This window comes from Pseudorasbora parva, chromosome 25, assembly GCF_024679245.1.
Source record: "Pseudorasbora parva isolate DD20220531a chromosome 25, ASM2467924v1, whole genome shotgun sequence".
Taxonomy (NCBI): domain Eukaryota; kingdom Metazoa; phylum Chordata; class Actinopteri; order Cypriniformes; family Gobionidae; genus Pseudorasbora; species Pseudorasbora parva.
The window spans coordinates 27,444,261-27,463,844 of NC_090196.1; the positions used below are offsets into that span (position 1 = coordinate 27,444,261).

Genomic DNA, 19,584 nt, shown 5'->3' on the forward strand with positions numbered 1-19,584 from the left:
CATTGGTGTTAATACATGACATTGTGTGCAAATGTGGAAAGAATTAAAACAAATGTGCCACTTTCCTCTTACATAAGTCTACATGGATTATTTGTAACGCTTGACATCGTATTGTTAGACATTAGATTGATGCATCTATGTCGATGTATTGTTACACCCCTAGTCGGCACCTCTCCGGCACAAGTTTAATATCAGCCCCATTCGCACGGGATTCGTATTATCTGGGGACCTCTGGTGATTTGTAATAATTGCAGAGAATGTCTGTGATCTTAATCCCGTGCGAATCGGCCATGTCTGTAATTTGTAAAGTAAAAATTCCCCCGCAAATTAGCCTACCTACCATATTTCGCCGAACACCGAGGTCCTGTGATAACATTAGTCCCGTGCGAATCGACATCTCTGTGATTTGGCCAGGATTAGGCGGATTGTATATACTTTTTGCAAGCTTTTTTTCTCCCTGTGAGCATTTCTATCTTTATCTTTCACGAAGAATAAAGTCTGCATTCATAATGCGCACCGTTCAGTCATTCCCGTGCAGCGCCGCGCCCGCACGGATTATACTTTCACTTTAGAATGAGTATCAATTTGAGAGTAATCTGATTGAATGGTGTGTTTAACATTAACATCAACACTGTTCTGAATGAAAAACATAACAGAACAGTATAGTACAATGACAATCTTGTTTAAATAGGCGCTTTTACATTTAGTTTTGAAACTGAATCTTCCGCCGTATATTGTCAGCTTCCTACTCGTGATAAATGAAATCTGATTCCTGCCGCTGGTCTGAGCTCAGTTCATGGCGTCTGTTCGCTAACTGAACGAAATTATATTTATTTATTAGGCTACTGTAAAATAATCAAAACGATATCGATGCCTGTTTATGATTTCATACAGCTATCTATAACGAACATCATATCCGGGAGAAGTCAGTAAATTCGAGTAAAATCACAGGCTTTGCTTATCCCGTGCGAATGCGCCACGCAAAACTCAGATGTGGAGGAGTCATTTCTAAATCACAGAGGTCCCTAGATAATACTAATCCCGTGCGAATAGTGCTTTAGATAGACGAACCACTTCCACGCCACTAAAGAAAGTTAGTCTTTCTTCTCTTATCAACTATTTATTTCTCCTTACTTGTGGAAGCTCGTTCAGTCACATTTGTGTTGCGGTCAGGGAAACTCTCTTTGTAGCTAAAACGTGCCGCGTTGGATCTATCAGCCTATACTGCTGAGCACTGGCTGCTAGTGATGTCCGGTTCGCGAACGAATCGTTCTTTTTAACCGGATCTTTATAGTGAACCGGTCGAACCAGTTCACCAAATCGAACTGAATCGTTCTAAACGGTTCGCGTCTCAAATCAGGGCTGATCCCACAAATACTGTAGATATTAACTTTCTGCCATCAGTGACAGTCTCTCAAACTAGAAATAAAACTAATATCTTGAAGTAGATGCTGTAACTCCAATCGTTAGCTGAAGTGAGACATGTTTTGCTGAGAGATCTGATGAACTCACGAGCAGCTGATACTGAGCATGCGCGTGTAACCGAACGTACCGGTTCGGTTGTCGGACCCTCGGATCAGCAGTACAGAATCAAAACCGTTTCTATCGGACACGTTCGATACTGAGAACCGATGAGCCGATGAGCTGCGCATGCGTGTTATTTGTTCAGAGGAACGAAATGCAGGTTAAGTGTATTTAAAACTAATCACGTTTGGAAACATTATAAAGCTGTCACTGTATTATTTTAAAGTTTTGGAAACAATAGATTGTAAAACGGTCAAATTAAACATTTATTTGTTTTATCAATAATGCATGATATTTTCAGGAACAGCTTTTATCTTATTTAATTTCTAAGTCGATAAAGATTTTAAAATAGATGTAATCAAAACAGTAGCCTATGATATAGACTATTCAGCAGCAGTTCGCAGCTCAGCACCCTGTCCTCAGCACACACACACACACAACACACACACACACACACTGATACAGCGGTTCTCGAGTCAGATCGACCGGTTGCAACGGATCACCGGTACAGAATCGAGAACCGTTTCTATAGGACACGTTCGATCTTTCGGACATGTTCGATTCTGAGAACCGGTGAGCTGAGATACTGAGCATGCGTGAGAGCGTCGTAACCGAACTGTTTCTCTCGGACTGGGACAGCTGATGCTGATAATACGAGCCCGGGTGAACTGAGGATTTGTGTAATGTCAATGTAAGTTTATTTAATCCGTGTAAAACATCAGTGTGTGCACGACAGTGACAGTGACAGTCTCTCTAGAAATAAAACTAATATCTTGAAGTAGATGTTGTAACAATCGATTCAGTTCGATTAGGTGAACTGTATTTAGTGCTGTTGCTAAACATAAATGAAAAAATGTTTCCAAGAGGATGATGATGTCAATTATAATTATTACTATACTAAGTTTTGATTACAAATACTTTATATGGATGTGTTTGAATGTATATTCATCCGCCGGGATGATAGAAATGACGTCATTACGTAAAGACGTAAAAGAACCGGTGATCCGGTTTTTTTAACCGGATCATTGAAACGAACTGTCCGAAAGAACCGGTTCGCGGAAAAGAACCGAACTTCCCATCACTACTGGCTGCGTGTCCGTGGTGTAGGCCTACGTCATCACGCAAGAAGCCAATCGTGTTCTGCTCTTTCTGATGGCATGCGCCCTGAACGTCAGTCATATCGAAATATCGGAAATGTGTTTAAAAATCATATCACCGTTATTGAAAAAATTATATCGCGATATATATTGATATTGAATTATTGTCCAGCCCTAATTTCATCTGAAATTGGTTATATCACAATATCAGACAAGCAAATGCCATATTGGTGCAGCGGTCTCCCATTTAATGTTGCGGCTGTGTGATTTTTCTGTGGTTTCCCTGAACGACCATTAACATCAAGCCCCCGAACCGACACAAACTGCTCTAATCCGACCCGTAAACTTCCCCTCCTCCTTTCAAAGCCGGACCTTACAAACACACTCAAAGAGATGCACACTATAATATGAAGAAGCAACACTGCTTCATAAATATTCAGATGTTAGGGACACGCTGTTTCTGTTAAAGAACTGAAACGTGATTGACATGCTTACACAGATGTGTGTAGCCTACGTCTCGCTGACCTTAGTGTGAGTGTTGATGGCATGTTCTCATGCCACGGCACATTCCGGCCGTGTCTAAGACTAAACAGCAGCTATAGTGATAAAAACCAGAGGAATTCAGCGGCGTCACCCACTCGAGTGTGTGTGTGTGAGAGAGAGGTCTTTGCAAGGGCATCATTTTATTTGCAGTAATTGGTTTTTGAGTGCCATTTGGCTGATTCACTGGACGCTTTTAACCATTTCTCCACCATTCGTTTGCGAACTGATACCGGTTTGATCAGGAGATCAGGCAAGTTTTTTTGGGTTCAGTGTGCGCTCACAGGATGTGGAACACAGATCCCATTCCTGCATTCCTCTGTCGCCATAATGGCCTCACTATCGGCCAATCAGCACCCAGAACCAATTATGGCATTATGACCTCAAAATCTCCCTGGAGATAAACAAGAAAGCAAGACAAAGACAACCAAGTCCATATTTTCACATGTAGGGAAGTACCTCTGCTAGACAACGCTTACACAATTCTATATAAGGCGTCTTTCATTGGGCAGTGAGTCAGCGTTAGTGCTTTATAAGGGAGCAAGACTAATATTTACACTAGAGCGGTCAGAGAATGTGTGTGTTTGTGCTACAACTGTTTATATGAGCACCAACACACACACACCCATTAGAATAATAATTTCCTATAGGAGTTATAAGATCGGGTGGGGGTTCTGACGTCACTTCCTGTTAGGGTTAGTGACAGGAAGTCCCTGTGGGGTAAACGCGTGTGTGTAATTAACAAGCTTCAGAAAACTAGCTGCTTACTGCATTAGTATGCCGTGTTATGTTCACATTACCTCAGTGTTTAATGATATGTGTAGAGTTGAATTAGCATCTTGGGGGAAAAAAAAGTGTTTTTAAATTCTGTGTAAAAACGTCTCTAAAAGGAAATGGAAGATTACATTGTGGGATACAGTATTTCATGAGTATGCTTTGTTGTATACTGAATATGATCCAGGTAATTCATGCTGCTTACAGACAATTTGTTCACGTATTTGTACACAGCGTAAAAATAAAAATAGTAGTATAGTAGTGTGCTATTCCGAACATGGTCAAACAGACAGAGGCCAAAAACATGCAAGTATGCAAATGCTTATCCGTCCGATTGCGCGCATGCACACACACGCGCGCACACACACTGTTTTCAGCCTCTGTAGCCTTGCTATATTTACTTTATTTATTTTGAACAAAAATCTATGTCTCAAAATATATTCAATAATTTGAGTGATTCTCATTTGCTACTTAAATCTCCAACAGAAAAAAAGAGATCAAATTAGCGCAGAATCAATTTTTTGAAAGCATAATTACAACAACATAAATTAAATTACCACTAAAGCCTAACAATTGTATTTGCAAAAGCATTGTAAGGTTTTGTATTTATTCTCTACATTTTGATACTCAACCTCCTTTTAGTGCCCCCTTTTTTGGTTTGGGCCACTGCCCCTCAAAATGTCTGTGCACGGCCCTGCTCTCAATGTAATAACACTAACGATAATAAAATATCATCAAAACGTAGTTTTTTTAAGGAATAATCAAAAAAAATCTTCCATGTTTTAATTTTAACAGTAAAGCTCATTGTGCAGTACTTTTTTTTTTGTTGACAAAAACGTTTGTTTAATTTCATCAGCGGTGGGAGTATGAGCAAGTCTTAAGCAAGTCCAAGTCAATTTTTGTGACAAGCAACTCAGGTCAAACAAATGTTTGATGATTGAACTGAATTTATGTATTTAAATTAGCTACAACAACAGTAGTTATGGACTATTGGAGTTTTATTTGCAAAAAAAATGCAATATGCATTTCTACTGAAAAAAGGTGTCCACAAACAGCCAAGTTGTTAATACAATAAAAATCTTTAAAAGAATAAAGACCTGAGATTTGTTTACAAACGATTATCTTGCCATCTTCAGCATGTTTATTGCTCGGTAACGCGATCAGTTTAGCTCCACGAGTCGGTGGTTGTGGCTACAAAAGCAGACGTACACATTTATCTGTAGAGGCGGCGTTTCCCCGTTCTAATACGTCATTGATTTGAGAGCCTCGTTTTCTGAGCCTGGTGTCAAAGCTTTTCTTTTACTTACAAGGAAGTTTTCAGCTCTGATATTCTTATATTACCATGACCTCTTATATATATACATATCAAAGGCTCAAGGGAAAATTTAATTTCTAAATTCAACACCCCTTCAGTCAGTAAACCTATTCTAAGCAAATAGACAAATTAGAAACATTAGTACTTACCAATGCTTACTTGAAGTGTAAATCAGTCATCGTTGCATGTTTATAAACTACTACACTAACAAAGTCTGCAAAATTGCCAAATTGGGAATAGAAAACCATCAAAAACACCTTCCAAATATGGAATAATTAGAACGAAAAGGAAAAGGCTGGCCCTGAGAGTGTTGTTTCGGCCTGAAAGCTTTAAGCATCGCTCAAAAGCAAAAGCCTTTGTTGGGTTATGTATGAGTGTGTGTGTTAATGGGCAGGCAATTATGCAACCTTGATGGTAAACTTTAGAGTGAGCGAGTGGCAGCACTAGAGCTCTAAAATATCAGCATTAACACAATTTCAGCCTACACGGCTCTCAAAGCCAACCTCAAACCCCCTCCAGTCTTTCTTTCTTGCTGTCGGTCTCCCTTTCCTCTGGCTTCTCACACGAACGCCCGTGGGCTGTATCTCTCTCTCACTCACGCTTGTTTGATGATGTCTTCTCTTGCATTCATCCTACAGAGGTTTAGTAAAGATCTAAAAAAATATTTTTAGTAGTTTGTATGAAATCCAGTCCATTCACTTCCTGGCCCTCCCGCCAAGCCAAATGCAGTTCAGGGTGGGCCGAGTCTGGAAACTTATAAAAGTCTCTGAGGGTAGACTAGATTTCAGGAGTTGATATGGAGCAGACCAGGGGTGGGGCTAATGTGGGCGTGGCTTAGAGAGTAGGCGGAGCAGGGAAGAACCCACGTGAGAACAGAACCAGCAAATTCCTATTGAATGACAGCAAGGACGAACCATCTGCATGACAATTAGGGCAAATCAGGGCAGTCCGTCTGGAGCATGTTTTCGATATCAGGATTTCCAAAGGGACCACTTAAAGAGAAGCACGCTGTCAACATCACGATGGAGAAGACGTCTTGCCGATGACATCATGCATGATATCACCCTCTATTATTAAGCCTAATATTCCCACTGTGGATTAGCAGATCATAAAACATGCCAGTAAATCACATTTAGGTCCTACGACAGGCAGATGGAGCGCGTTTTCCACTGAAACAGATCCTGAAGCAGTGTGTAAAAAAGCCTGCCGTTCGACTCAGAGTTTCAAGTCAACATCAAATGAAAATGCATCACGGAGTTCAGAAAGGTTTTTTGGAGATGATTTTTGCAGACCCAGCCAGGATTAGCTGCACTTCACTCGGAGACGCCTTGAGGTAACTGGCACCTTGTTGCTATGGGAACTGCTGATGCTGTTGTCATGATGTCACTATGATTGAAACTTAACATTCTATGACATTCTATGGCTGATGACCCATCATCACTGTGGAGATGATCATTCGCTGAAACTCGATTCACATGCTTTACAAACTAAGGATGTGTAAGAGTAACTGAGTAAAAACACCATTCAAACTGCAAAAATTGATTTTCCTCAGCACCTTTGCCTGCTGCAGGCGCCATGTACTTTCCAACTGAATCCTTTTTTTAAATCTTACGGTTACAACTGAATATATTGGATGGCAGATGGCACCCAATTGCAAGGCTGAGGAGATGCTGTTTGCTTCCAAGCGGCAACATTTAGGGCGTTTTCACACCTGAAATTCTGCACCAAGGTCCGAACGAAAGTTTGTGTTTTGATATATTGTATATATACTTTAGGTCTGTCAAAATTGCTCAAAAATGACGTTCGAATATTCCCCCTAAAACAAACACGAATATTCGAACTATTCGAACATCTGGGCGCGCATTACGTCAATAACAGGACAAATTAATACAAAGAGTCATAACTAATTGTATAGTTTGTCTATTTAAGTTTATACATATTTGACAACGTATTACTTACACAAAAACAAGTAGATTGTTATTATAAATTATATTATTATTATATATAATCAGGGCTCTACATAGCGCCCATTTTGGGCGCATTTACACCTGAAAATTACTGCGTGCGACTGTGAAAAAATATTTAGGCGCACCGGTGCGAGTGACCCGATCGATTCTCATGAATGGATGTGTGTAATACAATCAGAATAAAAACTAGGCTACAACTCCCGAAGTGCATCAACACTGACTGTTAGGCTACGTTTCCTACTGCAATCAACTGCTTTTCATGCCTTCAGTCAGCAGAAGAAGTGCAAAAAAGTGTGCGACGGACGGACTACACTTCAAACAACGATTGTTTACAAGGTGAAACGGGTCTGAAGAGGCAGCCATGCGCACTTTAGCTAACGTACCAGACGCCTTGCGCTGATGATTTACAGTCAAATCAAAATTAACTGGAAATACCGCATTTGGATTATCATAAACAAGCTCAGAAATGAACGGATGCTTGGGGCAAAAATGCCATCATAAAATAATGCATTAACTAATACATTTAGAAAGCCTTTGAGTTCTTGAGTTTAATCTTTATCACACAAGCGGTTTAAAAAAATTACTAAACGTATAAAATGAGCGAGTAAATCCTGAAGATTTTTTTCCAAACCGTGTTTTTGTCTTATCTTGAATCACTATGGTACACATAAAACAAGTGTTTATATTCCCGCTGCAGTATCTGAGCGAATCAGCATAGACACAAACAGAGAGAAGTAGATCCGGCTGCAATGTTCAAGACGCATGCGGTTCTGTTTATGAAGCGCCAGAGCGCCAAAAGTCACGGCTTAATTGCTTTTGCTCCGAGTACTGGTATGATTGCATATGTGATACTAATCTTGTACAAAAGTCAAATAAACAAGTTGATATTAAATAACAACGTTTTAGCCACAACACTGTCTATTTAGTGAAACTTAAAGCCACACAAGTCCAGAACTAATTCGTATCTCCAAGCGATTCGATTCAAATGAACCTGTGCTTCGAACTATTGACTGAATGAATTCCTGTCACCTACTGGCGGTTTTATTTTCATATTTATACTTTGCATGGACTTTTTATTTAAAATATTAAACTTTTAAAGTTTATTTTGTACATATTTCTAAATTCAAAAAAAAAAACTTAGATGTAAAACATTCATACAATATAATTTACATATGTAAATGTGTCTAAATCCCACTTCAGATAGAGCTCTGCAGTGCAAAAATGGATCTTTTGATGCATATCTCATTTGATTGGAAACAGTCTTAATTGTTCTAACTGAATTTATTGTTTAAATTAGCATTTTAAAAACAACTTTTCTATTTTAATTTAAGAAATTGACAGATGATGCATACATTTAATAAGATTAGAAAACATTGCTCTTATAATGGTAAAAATGCCCCTGGACATTAATTTAAAGGGACACATATCGTCCTGTAATGGGAAAATTATAATTGGAATGCATTTGATGGATTAGAAAGTACTCCTAAATTGTTGACTGTGCTCCTAATTTTTTTTAATTAGGAGCACAAGTGCTCCTTAAGAAAAAAATTAGCGTAGAGCCCTGATAATTATTATTATATATAAATTAACTAATGGCCAAGACCGCAGAGCGCAGACCTCTCTCTCTCTCTGTGGATAAAGGTTTAAATGAAAGGGTTTAAAAACAAACTTTTGTGCTGATCAAGAGTTTTGTGCAAGCAATTTAAGGTCGCGGGACTCGCGACTCTTGTCCCAAATATAGCAGGCTTCATTCAGTGATTGAAACAAATATTAATGAATATTAATTGAAGTTTTACAGCATATTGAGCGCTCCGAACGAGTTGTGCTGTGCTAAACATGGAGCTTTTTCCTTGACATGGTAAATAATCACACCAGTGGAAGCAGTGCATTTATCCTTTATTCATGCAATATCGCGTCAGTCAGTACAGTAGCCTTCACTTTAGTAATGTTTCTGTTTAATGTTAAATAAAATGAGGCATGGTATGCTAACTGTATCTTACATAGCTTGCATATAACTTTATCTCGTGGCTCAACAATTTTACCTCCTGTCCTTCCAGACATGGCTTTTTAGATTATAGGGTTAAAATCTCTTTCTCTGCTGCGGTCGAGTTGGGCTCTGCACTTTCTGCCATCTTCCCTGCAAGACGCGCCAACTTCAGCAGCGACAGTGCGACTCCTGTGACCTGTCCCTGAACCCCCATGCGCGCACTCACTCGCAAAGCAGACAGCCACGCCTCTACTACCGTTTTTTTTCCCCGCATTTTTTTTATTTTATTCGAATATTAATTTTCACCTTCGAAATTCGTTTTTTAAAAACTATTCGAATATATATTCGAATTTAGAATATTTGTTGACAGCCCTAATATGAATGAATGAATGAATGAATGAATGAATGAATGAATGAATGAGGCATTTATATAGCGCTTTCATATGTACTACTGTACACCCAAAGCGCTTTACACTTATGTCAGGGGTCTCTCCTCAACCACCGCCAGTGTGCAGCATCCACTTGGATGATGCGACGGCAGCCACAGTACAACGGCGCCAGTGCGCTCACCACACACCAGCGATAGGTGGAGAGGAGAGAGTGTGATAGAGCCAATTCAGTGGATGGGGATTATTAGGAGGCCATGATTGGTAAGGGCCAATCGAGGAAATTTGGCCAGGACACCGAGGTTACACCCCTACTCTTTTACGAGAAGTGCCATGGGATTTTTAATGACCACAGAGAGTCAGGACCTCGGTTTAACGTCTCATCCGAAGGACGGATACATTTGGTTCGTTTTGGTTTGCTTTCACATTGCAGTTATGTCAGCGCACCAAAGAACTTTACATTTGCGTCCTGTCGTCATCATCTATGTGGGCTGCATCTAACACTGATTGGTTTGTTAGCAGACGTGCGTCTGACATCAGTGTGTTGTCAATTCAGCGGGTAACTTTGACAAGAATGAATGAACAGACGCATATCGTTGCCTATCGCATGTCCGTTAATATCATGGGATTACTATCTGCAGCACCAACTATACGTAGCAAATTCACCAAATGAACATCCTCTTGGGCAAACATTTTATCGGCGCCGACAGGAAAGGAGGAGAAGACTAGGCTTTTTAGCCAAACAATGTATTTTGTTTTATAGTTATGTTTAAATATTATAATGTTATTTTAAAATTTCATCTAGGCTATATTGATTATGAAGCGTGCACAGATGTACAATATATGTCAAAGACATCGGGTCAGAAATGATTTTGACCACTTCATTAAGTTTTGTTTTGTAGAAAGCTTTGTATAAATTGTATCTTCATTTTAATAAATGTTTCATCATTTGCCTGGATTTAATAAATAAGCTTTAATAAATAATATAGCAGACAAACCGTGACGGAGCAATCATTTGCGTTGCACATGAACTGGAGTGATCTCATAAATAAACCGAAACTCAGCATACCGGCTACTTGTCTCACAGACATTAGAAATATATATATATATATATAAAGTCAAGCAGAGCACGTTGTTCACGCGTGCTGACTACACAAGCGGTTCGGTTGAAAATGCTGCGCGCTCCATCACTGCATGTGCTGTGAGTTTAATCTGTGTTTTTTCACTAATCCTACACCAGAACTTCCTGTAAATGGTCTGAAAGTCCGAACTATACAGAAAATGCTTTCACACAAGAAACAAACCGAACCTTTGTTCAGTTTGGTCCGGACCGAGACTACCTCTTTTCATCTGACCAAATTTCGTCTGTTTGGTCCGGACCATGGTCCGAGGGAGGGTTTACACCTGTAATTTTGGTTCGGAACCAAACTAAAAAGTCAGAAAATCCGGACCAAACAAGGTAAGTGTGAAAGCACTCTTAGATTTTCAGTATATATATATTAGGTATATATTTGATTCTTATTTGAGTCATACTTTCACAGTATGACATTAACACCCGTTTCCAGCCAAATGCGGGTACTTTTCAAACAGCTGCAGGTATTTACCGATGAACTATCCCTTTAATACTGATTTGTCGACTACATGTTCAGGCATTCCAATGACTTGAATGCTGAAAATGAACAAAAACAGTACATAACCTTAATCAGTTGCATTATCCTTTGGTTTATGATAAAGCGCTAAATAAAATAATGTTATCATCTCTAAAGCGACAGATCTGAGGTGCACAAGTAGTTCTTTGAACTTGTGAGAGAGTCGAACTGCTCTGGGAGTGTTTGGGCACAGGGCTAGTGGAGGTGTATATTTAAACCTGTCTGGCTGAAACTAGAGATTATGTGTGTCTCATACCAAACACCTGAGGCAAAATGCTCCCATAACTCTCTGTCTGTGTCCGACTTGCGCCAGCTACATAACACAAGACTCATCGCACAACAAACTACTTTTTTGTCATCGAGCGTGTCACACACACACACACCACCTGTTATTTTACACATGCACTGACTAATGCCCTATTCACACGCAGATGAACAGAGGTGAATGACCGCCACTTTGTTATTTGTGTGTTAGTATTTTGTTTGTGTACTGCCTGCACGTGTTTGGATTATATGGCAGCACTGGTATGTTTGAATGGCATGTCTGTAAAGACTCATTTGAGATCAGCGGCCCCAGCGCTAGGCCTGTCACGATGGCAAATTTTGCTGGACGATAAATTGACCAAGAAATGACTGCGATAAACGATAATATTGTCATTCTGAGACCCTTTTCATCTAAAATAATGATAATGGTATAATAATGCAGGCACATCTTTTCAAAGATCAATAAACTTTTATTTCTAAAGACTATTTAACACTGAAAATGGAAAACATTTTAAACATCTACAATAAATGAACAAAAAAGCTAAAACAATAAATAAACTGGATGAAAACTGCAACGGATGATTGTGTTTTAGGTGCACATTAGGGGTGGCACGGTTCACAAAACCCACAGTTCGGTTCGTATCACGGTTTTAGGATCACAAAATCGTTAACACTCCAGAAATGTACTTCAACATATCACATATAGCCTAATTATCCACAATTTAGGATACAGAACTTGACTTGACTATCTCTGAAGAAAGCTAGGTGAGATTTTGATACAGCGAGAGAAAAGACATTGATGACATGCTTTTCATTTATTTGGCAAAAAAAGGAGAATGTGTATTGCTATCTTTACAGGAACTCATGTGCCTTTTTAGCACACAAAGATTGAACTGAAGAATTAACTTGCATTTATCAAACTGCCAACTTTAGTGTAGCTTTAAGCCTTGTTTATACTCGAGCGGCAAATAACGTCAACGCGGAGATTTCGTTTGGCACTGTGCACGTCAAATTTTGTAACTTTGCGTGCAGCTCTGCAACTGAAGAAGCACGAGTTCCAGGCGAATCTGCCCGAGCATGACGTGTCATCACACCAGCACCCAGTCTGCGTGTCGAGTATAAACGCATCCCCAAACGGACGAGGCGCGTGCAGCCAGTGAGAGAGACAAGGAAAACAAACAAGCATGCAAATGGAAATTAGCGCGGGCAGAAAAATGATCGAGCTCATTTTTTTTATTGTGCGATTAATTGATTTATTGACTATCGCGACAGGCCTACCCAGCGCCACTCAGTTTTACAGATGGCTGGAGGAAAATGTATCAAATTTAATCTGATAATAAAATTGCTATTGTTTTGTTAATGAGTGCAGTTACTAATAATAACAGTGCATGTTTGTTTATTGACATTTAACAGTGAAGCACTGAGCTGGAATCAAGATTACTTTTATTAACAACTGTAATGTGCAAAAACCCCACTTTTATAAGGGCAGTTTAATATTCCATTCATGCTAGGATCATGGTAAATCATGCAAGAATCAAGGTAAACTATGGTAAATCATGATAAACTATGGTAAATCTTGGTACACTATGGTAAATCATACTAGAACACGGTAAACTATGGTACATCGTGGTAAAATACGGTATATAAATCACCAGACCAAGCTCAATTTAAGATTGAATACTGGTCTGGGGAATCTGCTCTGTATTTTCTACTGCACAAGAGGCGTGATCAACGGGCATTATCTCAAATTATCTAAAAATCGCTTTCTCTCTGGATCTCCCAGCGCTGTGTATCCATGTCACGAGATGCGCTGAATAATATTGCTCCGAGCTGATAAACCGTCCGTGCAGTGCAGCTCAAACGAGTAGCTCGGTTCCGTTCTGCTTTCGTTTGCCATTTGATGTTTCTCATTTGTAACAGAAATGCCAGCTCTTATCAGTTGGGCACCTCGGTGGTCGCACCAGTGCCACCTCTAACCAAATTCAGTCGCACCAGCAGGAAAAAAGGAGGCCTTCAACCACGTCAAAAGGTTTGCCAAAAAAAGGAGGTTTGTATGTGTACAAAAAGTCTACAAAATGGCAATGACAACGAGCCTATTTAGTGCAATAATTTGATTGGCTATTTGGCCTGTCACTCATTTATCTGTCGTATTTGACCTAACTGTCACTGTTTGAACTTCTATAGGACATCACCGCTTGGTCAATGTCAGTGTGAACGGCACTAACAGGGTTAGTGTAGCCAGTGTTGAGAGGAAGGGATGATTTTGTCTGTTTAATCTGATCTCAGGTCCTGATCAGATTCAGTGTACTCACTCTGTGAACATAATCACACACACACACACAGGCTCACAGGCAGGCACACACACACGCACGCACGCACGCGTGCTCCCCCCAGGGCGCTCATCACACCTGTTTCCTAGATCTCAAAACCTTCCCTAACCAAATCACAACCATCTGACAACTACTCACCAAAACACGATTTAACCTCAGGAAGTCTTTTTTTTTTACTACCATCACGTGTTGTATATACGAGTGAAACGTCTTTTTCAAAGTAAAAAAACAAAATTTGTTTTCTGTCGATGAATGTCTCCAAACAGTTGCTGTCTAAAACACATCATATATGAAGGTGTTGTGTGAGACTTGATTGTGTCCATTGGGAATTGATTGGGTTGTTGTCAATCTGATTAAAGATAACGAGTGCACAGGAGTTTTAAATGATGATAAGGATGATGAATAATTTACAATAAATACTGCAAAATTACATTAAAAAAATAAGAGTTGCCCATTTTGATTTCATGTTGACATTAATAATAATAATAATAATAATAATAATAATAATAATGCGTTCGATTTATATAGCGCTTTTCAAGGCACTCAAAGCGCTTTACATAGAAGGGGGGTATCTCCTCAACCACCACCAATGTGCAGCACCCACCTGGATGATGCGACGGCAGCCATATTGTGCCAGAACGCTCACCACACACCAGCCGATTGGTGGAGAGGAGACCGAGTGATGAAGCCAATCAGGATATGGGGATTATTAGGAGGCCATGATGGACAGAGGCCAGTGGGCAAATTTGGCCAGGATGCCGGGGTTACACCCCTACTCTTTATCGAAGGACATCCTGGGATTTTTAATGACCATGGATAGTCAGGACCTCGGTTTAACGTCTCATCCGAAAGACGGATTAAAACCTCTACATCGACTCCCTCCTCGAAAACCCTCCTTAGTTCACCCAGAAATGAAAATGTGACGTTTATCTGATTACCCCCAGGGCATCCCAGATGTAGGTGTGTTTGTTTCTTCAGTAAAACACAAATGAAGATTTTTAACTCCAACCGTTGTTTGTATAATGCATGTCAATGGGGTGTATTTATATGAGAGTAACAAAAAATCACATATGAAAATTACGATTTCTGAACTTGGAGTGGTCTCTTAATTTTTTCCAGAGCTGTGTGCCGGTATTTGGACCTTATTCGACGGAAGTAATGGCAGAGGATATGAAGTAAAACAAAAACATAAATACTGTTAGGTTTCTCGCAGAAACCGATCGTTTCGTGTCTTAAGACATTAGTGTCACTACGAGCCACAGGGTTTAATATGGATTCGTATGTCTGTGTGTTTTTTACTCTCATATAAATACACCCCATTGACATGCATTATGAGCAACGGTTGAGTTAAAAATCTTCATTTGTGTTCTACTGAAGAAACAAACACACCTACATCTTGGATGGCCTGGGGGTAAGCAGATAAACCATCACATTTTTATTTTTGGGTGAACTATCACTTTAATTTGATGTTTCTCAATCTCCAAGCTCTGATACTACCTCACACTGGTACAAACTACTAGAGAGACCATTAAAACTTCAGTAACTTGCTCTAAACTTCTGATGTCATAATCCCATTATGCTAATTAAAAAAAATTGTCTCCTGGGCAAAAAAAATCCCCCCAAAAGTGGCAAAACGTTTAGTGGGCTTTCCATGGTCTTGACCATTTTAATTACAACTCACTGGTAGGAAGAAGAGTGGGTGTTGTTGCTCTCAGTATTAATGGCTTCAAACAGTTCATGAGTAGCTGAAAAATGTCTCAGTTCATTTGACCTTAATATGAGACCAAATATTCACTATACGGTTCAAATATGGACTCTGAACTAGCCAAAATACTCAAGCTACTTCTTGGTTGTCCTTAAACTTTGGGCAGCATCGTCTTGCTGAAAAATAACATCTCTTTAGATTACTTTTAATTTGTGGGAAGCAAGCCCTTTCGGCAATATTCTCCAAAGCATTAAAACGTCTTTTCACAGTGAAGCAGCTCATCGATACCAGCAGCTGAAAAGGCTCCGCACAATGACACTCTTCCTCCATCTTTCACTGTGCTAGAGAGGCTTTATTATTATATTTCTCAGCAGATTTCGCTCTGAAGCATCCCCATGTGTTTCAGTGTGATTCATCAATCCACTACACACACAACTTCACATATTCTGCCAAAAACTTGCATCTTTGATGTTTTTCTGAGACAGCAATGGCATTTTACCTAGTGCATTTGCTTAAATTTTAGCTAATTGCCTGACCAATAATTTGTGGTCAAAAAAACCACAATACGCAATTTTCTTTTTACGCCGCTATAGAAGTCACTTATTCAAAACAATGGCATAGCTTGATCACGCCTTGATCTAGCAGAGCTTTTATTAATGCACACAGTTTCCGCTTCCGCTTCTTCTGCTAATGTGTATGTGTAGAAAAACGCCGCGGTTTTATCATAGGGTGACCAAAAGAGGTCGCGCAACGAGACGAGCGCTCACCTCCACAGAACAATAGACATACGGGTTAAAATCGTTTATTTTATTGGATTTAAACCAAGCGGCAACCTCACGCAATCTCTCTTGAAGCCAATACGGAAGTAATGTAAACTGCAATTCCTCAACTGGCCACTAGGAACAGTCTCCAGAAGGGAGCAGAATCTCATTGAGCCCCATGTTAAAATTCCCAACTTTACAGTAGAAAAAAACTGGGACAAATTGTGGTTGGGGGGGGGAGGGGGTGAATATTTTTATAACTCATTCGTTTTTGTTATATAAAGCCTTAAAGTTTTGCATAATTAAGGGCGTGGTTACTTTGAGTAACAGGTGGATTGCCATTTCTCTGCCGTCTATAGTCATTGCGTCACCTAAGCTCCGCCCACGTCCCGTCTCTTTTGCCATTTTCTGTTATCCAGGAGTGACTCGCGATGACGAGCTCGCAAGATGGCAACGGCCAGCTCGCCCCTACTAACCGGAAGTAGCGAGTGAGTTTTCTTCAGTGTTGTGACGCATTTCCAAGTGAAACGGAATACTGAATAGATGGCAGGGTTTTACTTTAGTGCTCTTCCTCTCCATCTCGCGCTCATAGCAGATGAATGGTTGGAGGGAGTGGTTACGCATTTTAAACCGCAAGCCGTCAAAATGACATCATCTGAGAAGAAACGCCGTTTCCAGAACGGAAGTAACTTTTCAGATTTTGATTAAAGATTACTACGGCAAAAAAAAAAAAAAAAAAAAAAGATTTTCTGTGTATTAACTTGCACGGATTAATTGTAAATTAAAAAAAGTAAATAAGATCGATTTTTATTTCATGAGGACTTTAAGCTTCAGAGCTTATCAGAAGCTTATGGGTGATGTCACGGACATATAAATATATATATATATATATATATATATTTTTTTTTTTTTTTTTTTACAGTTTATGATTTAAAAATTCTTGGAAATATTTGGCATAATGTAAGTACACAAGTCAAAAAAATATATAACACTGTTCTAGTGGTTTATGGATATTTGAATCCCAAAAATTGCACTTTAAACAATGCTATAACTAAATTAACACATTAGAAAGTATACAATGAGCAAATATATCAGCAGTTTTATATCAATAAGCTATTTTTGTTAATTTGCCGATTTGAGCAAATATTCGTCGATGACAAAAACTCTAACTATCCTACTGTTAAGTGCTAAACAAAAAAAATTACACGTATAATATTTAAGCCTCTCGAGCAGCTTTTTCACTGTCTGTGACCTCCTGCTTGTGGGGAACATTGTACATGTATAGTTTATTATTTAATATAATTTTACAGGCATAACAATGTGTGAGCTCAAACTGATCTTTAAAAAAGATTTGGCAGTGAATGTAAAAATGCAAAATCATCCATAATGTAAACATCCTATCACATTGACAACTAAGAACCATAGGACACACATTTATGAGACATTGTCTTTATAGTTACTAAAGTGAAAGTTGAAATAGTGACTGACACACACACACACACACACACACCATCATCATCCATTCCTGACAGAAACACTAAGGAATTCTCCAGAACCGGCGTCAGATCTCATCAGGTTTTCCCTCATGGACATTCCAGAGTAAATCACACTTTATCTCCTCATAGAAATGACACTTTATCCTTTCCACAGAATCATTACTCCTGAAGCGGTTACACACCACAATCAGACATGAAACGCACAATGACTCAGTTTAACCGTTTAACCGCCACAGGACAAGCGTTTCATGGCACCGTCTGAAATGTTCAACTCGTTAAACTGACAATAAACTGTAACTGCGCGTCCCCGTCGCGCGTCTAAATATGCGCCATTCGCTCGAGCTGATGCGTCTCGCGGAGCGCCGCGTGGATCTTTCTGTGAAACTCCGTACGAACTTTCTGCCCTTACCTTTCGCGAACGACACAGCTCTCCTCACGACCCCGTGTGCGCCATCGTAATCCAAAATATCGTGAAACTGTCGTCAAACTGAACGTGGGCTCTGATGGATATTTTGTTCGGGAGAAACGTGTGATCACACGTCCGTGTTCCTCCGCTGCCGCTCCGTTAACGGCTCGAGCCCTACTGCACGGGGACGCGCAGCAGAGGGCAGGGCGCTGTGGACGCGCACTTCGTGTTGGAATGTCGGAAACGCGCTTTGCTCCTAGACAGTTTTCCTTGGATTTTCATTTGAGATTTGAAGAACATTAATGATAATACTGACTAAAATGTAAAACCGTAGTATTATACCGAGACAAACATTCAGTTTCAAATCAGAAATCGCAGAAACTATAGGAAATCTTCTCTTTAGAAACTATCATTCAGTTGGTGAATTCAGGGAGATTGGGACACTTATTCCAAGTTATCTTAATGGCAAAAAGAGTCCAATCACCCTAGAATCACCCTAGTGTAGGCTATTATACAGTTTCTGGAGTGCATTTGTCTAATAATTGAATAAAACATTTAATTTGTCACAAGTCTAGTTTGAGTAACATGATGAGCCTATTTCTACTCAGGTAGGCTAAATGTTTTTTTTCTTTAGAAAACTTTTACTTCACTACACTACAATGCTGTACTCTTTACTGCACTACATTTCATAATGATTTTTTTTTCATTTAATAATTAATTACATTAAAATTGTAGAACTTTCTTTCTTGTAGGCTATAAAAGTAATAAAGTGCTTACTTTTCTAATGTAATTAAGTATTAAATGGTCAATATAAAACGTAGTCCAGTAAAAAAGTAGCCTATTATGGTTTAAATGTTGTGAAGTAAACTCTTTACAAAGAAGAAAACTGATAAAGTACATAGACTTACTAAAGTACAAATAGTTCACTATACTGTCCTAAAATGTTCGTGCAAACTTTTACGCTTGAATTTATATTGTTTGCAAATTAAACACAATGAGACTCAAAGCAGACTAGTAGGCTATATGATTTACCTATTTACATTTAATGTCCCAGAAAAGAAAACCTTGTTAGTCCCATTTAGCGACTTGTTTACACAGCCAAGACAAGTAAAAGATTTTTAAATCACAAGAGGATATTGGCTGATTTTATGTTGTAGAGTGGGCTAAAACATGTTAAAGGCACAATATGTAAGATTTTTTTTAGTAAAATATAAAAAACACTAGAAAAATTGTATATGTTTTGTTGACTTGTGCACTTATGTTGCATTCCAGGCAATCCGTAACCCGTGTTTCTCTTGCCTTATGTGCTGGTTTTGTCCTCCGTTTCCCTCAAATCAGCTAGGAGTAGCACCTTTGGTAAAGAGAAATTATTGTAAATGAGCA

At 39.2% G+C, this 19,584-nt stretch overlaps 1 protein-coding gene across 1 annotated transcript in view; it reads right to left on the minus strand.

Moving 5' to 3' along the window:
- The window catches only part of peak1 (pseudopodium-enriched atypical kinase 1), a 47,991-nt gene extending 29,579 nt beyond the window's left edge, over positions 1 to 18,412 (minus strand). Inside the window, exon 1 of the mRNA XM_067437171.1 lies at positions 18,205 to 18,412. The gene's annotated coding sequence lies outside the window, so the exon portion shown is untranslated. The remainder of the gene's footprint in view (positions 1 to 18,204) is intronic.
- Between the last annotated feature and the right edge of the window lie 1,172 nt (positions 18,413 to 19,584).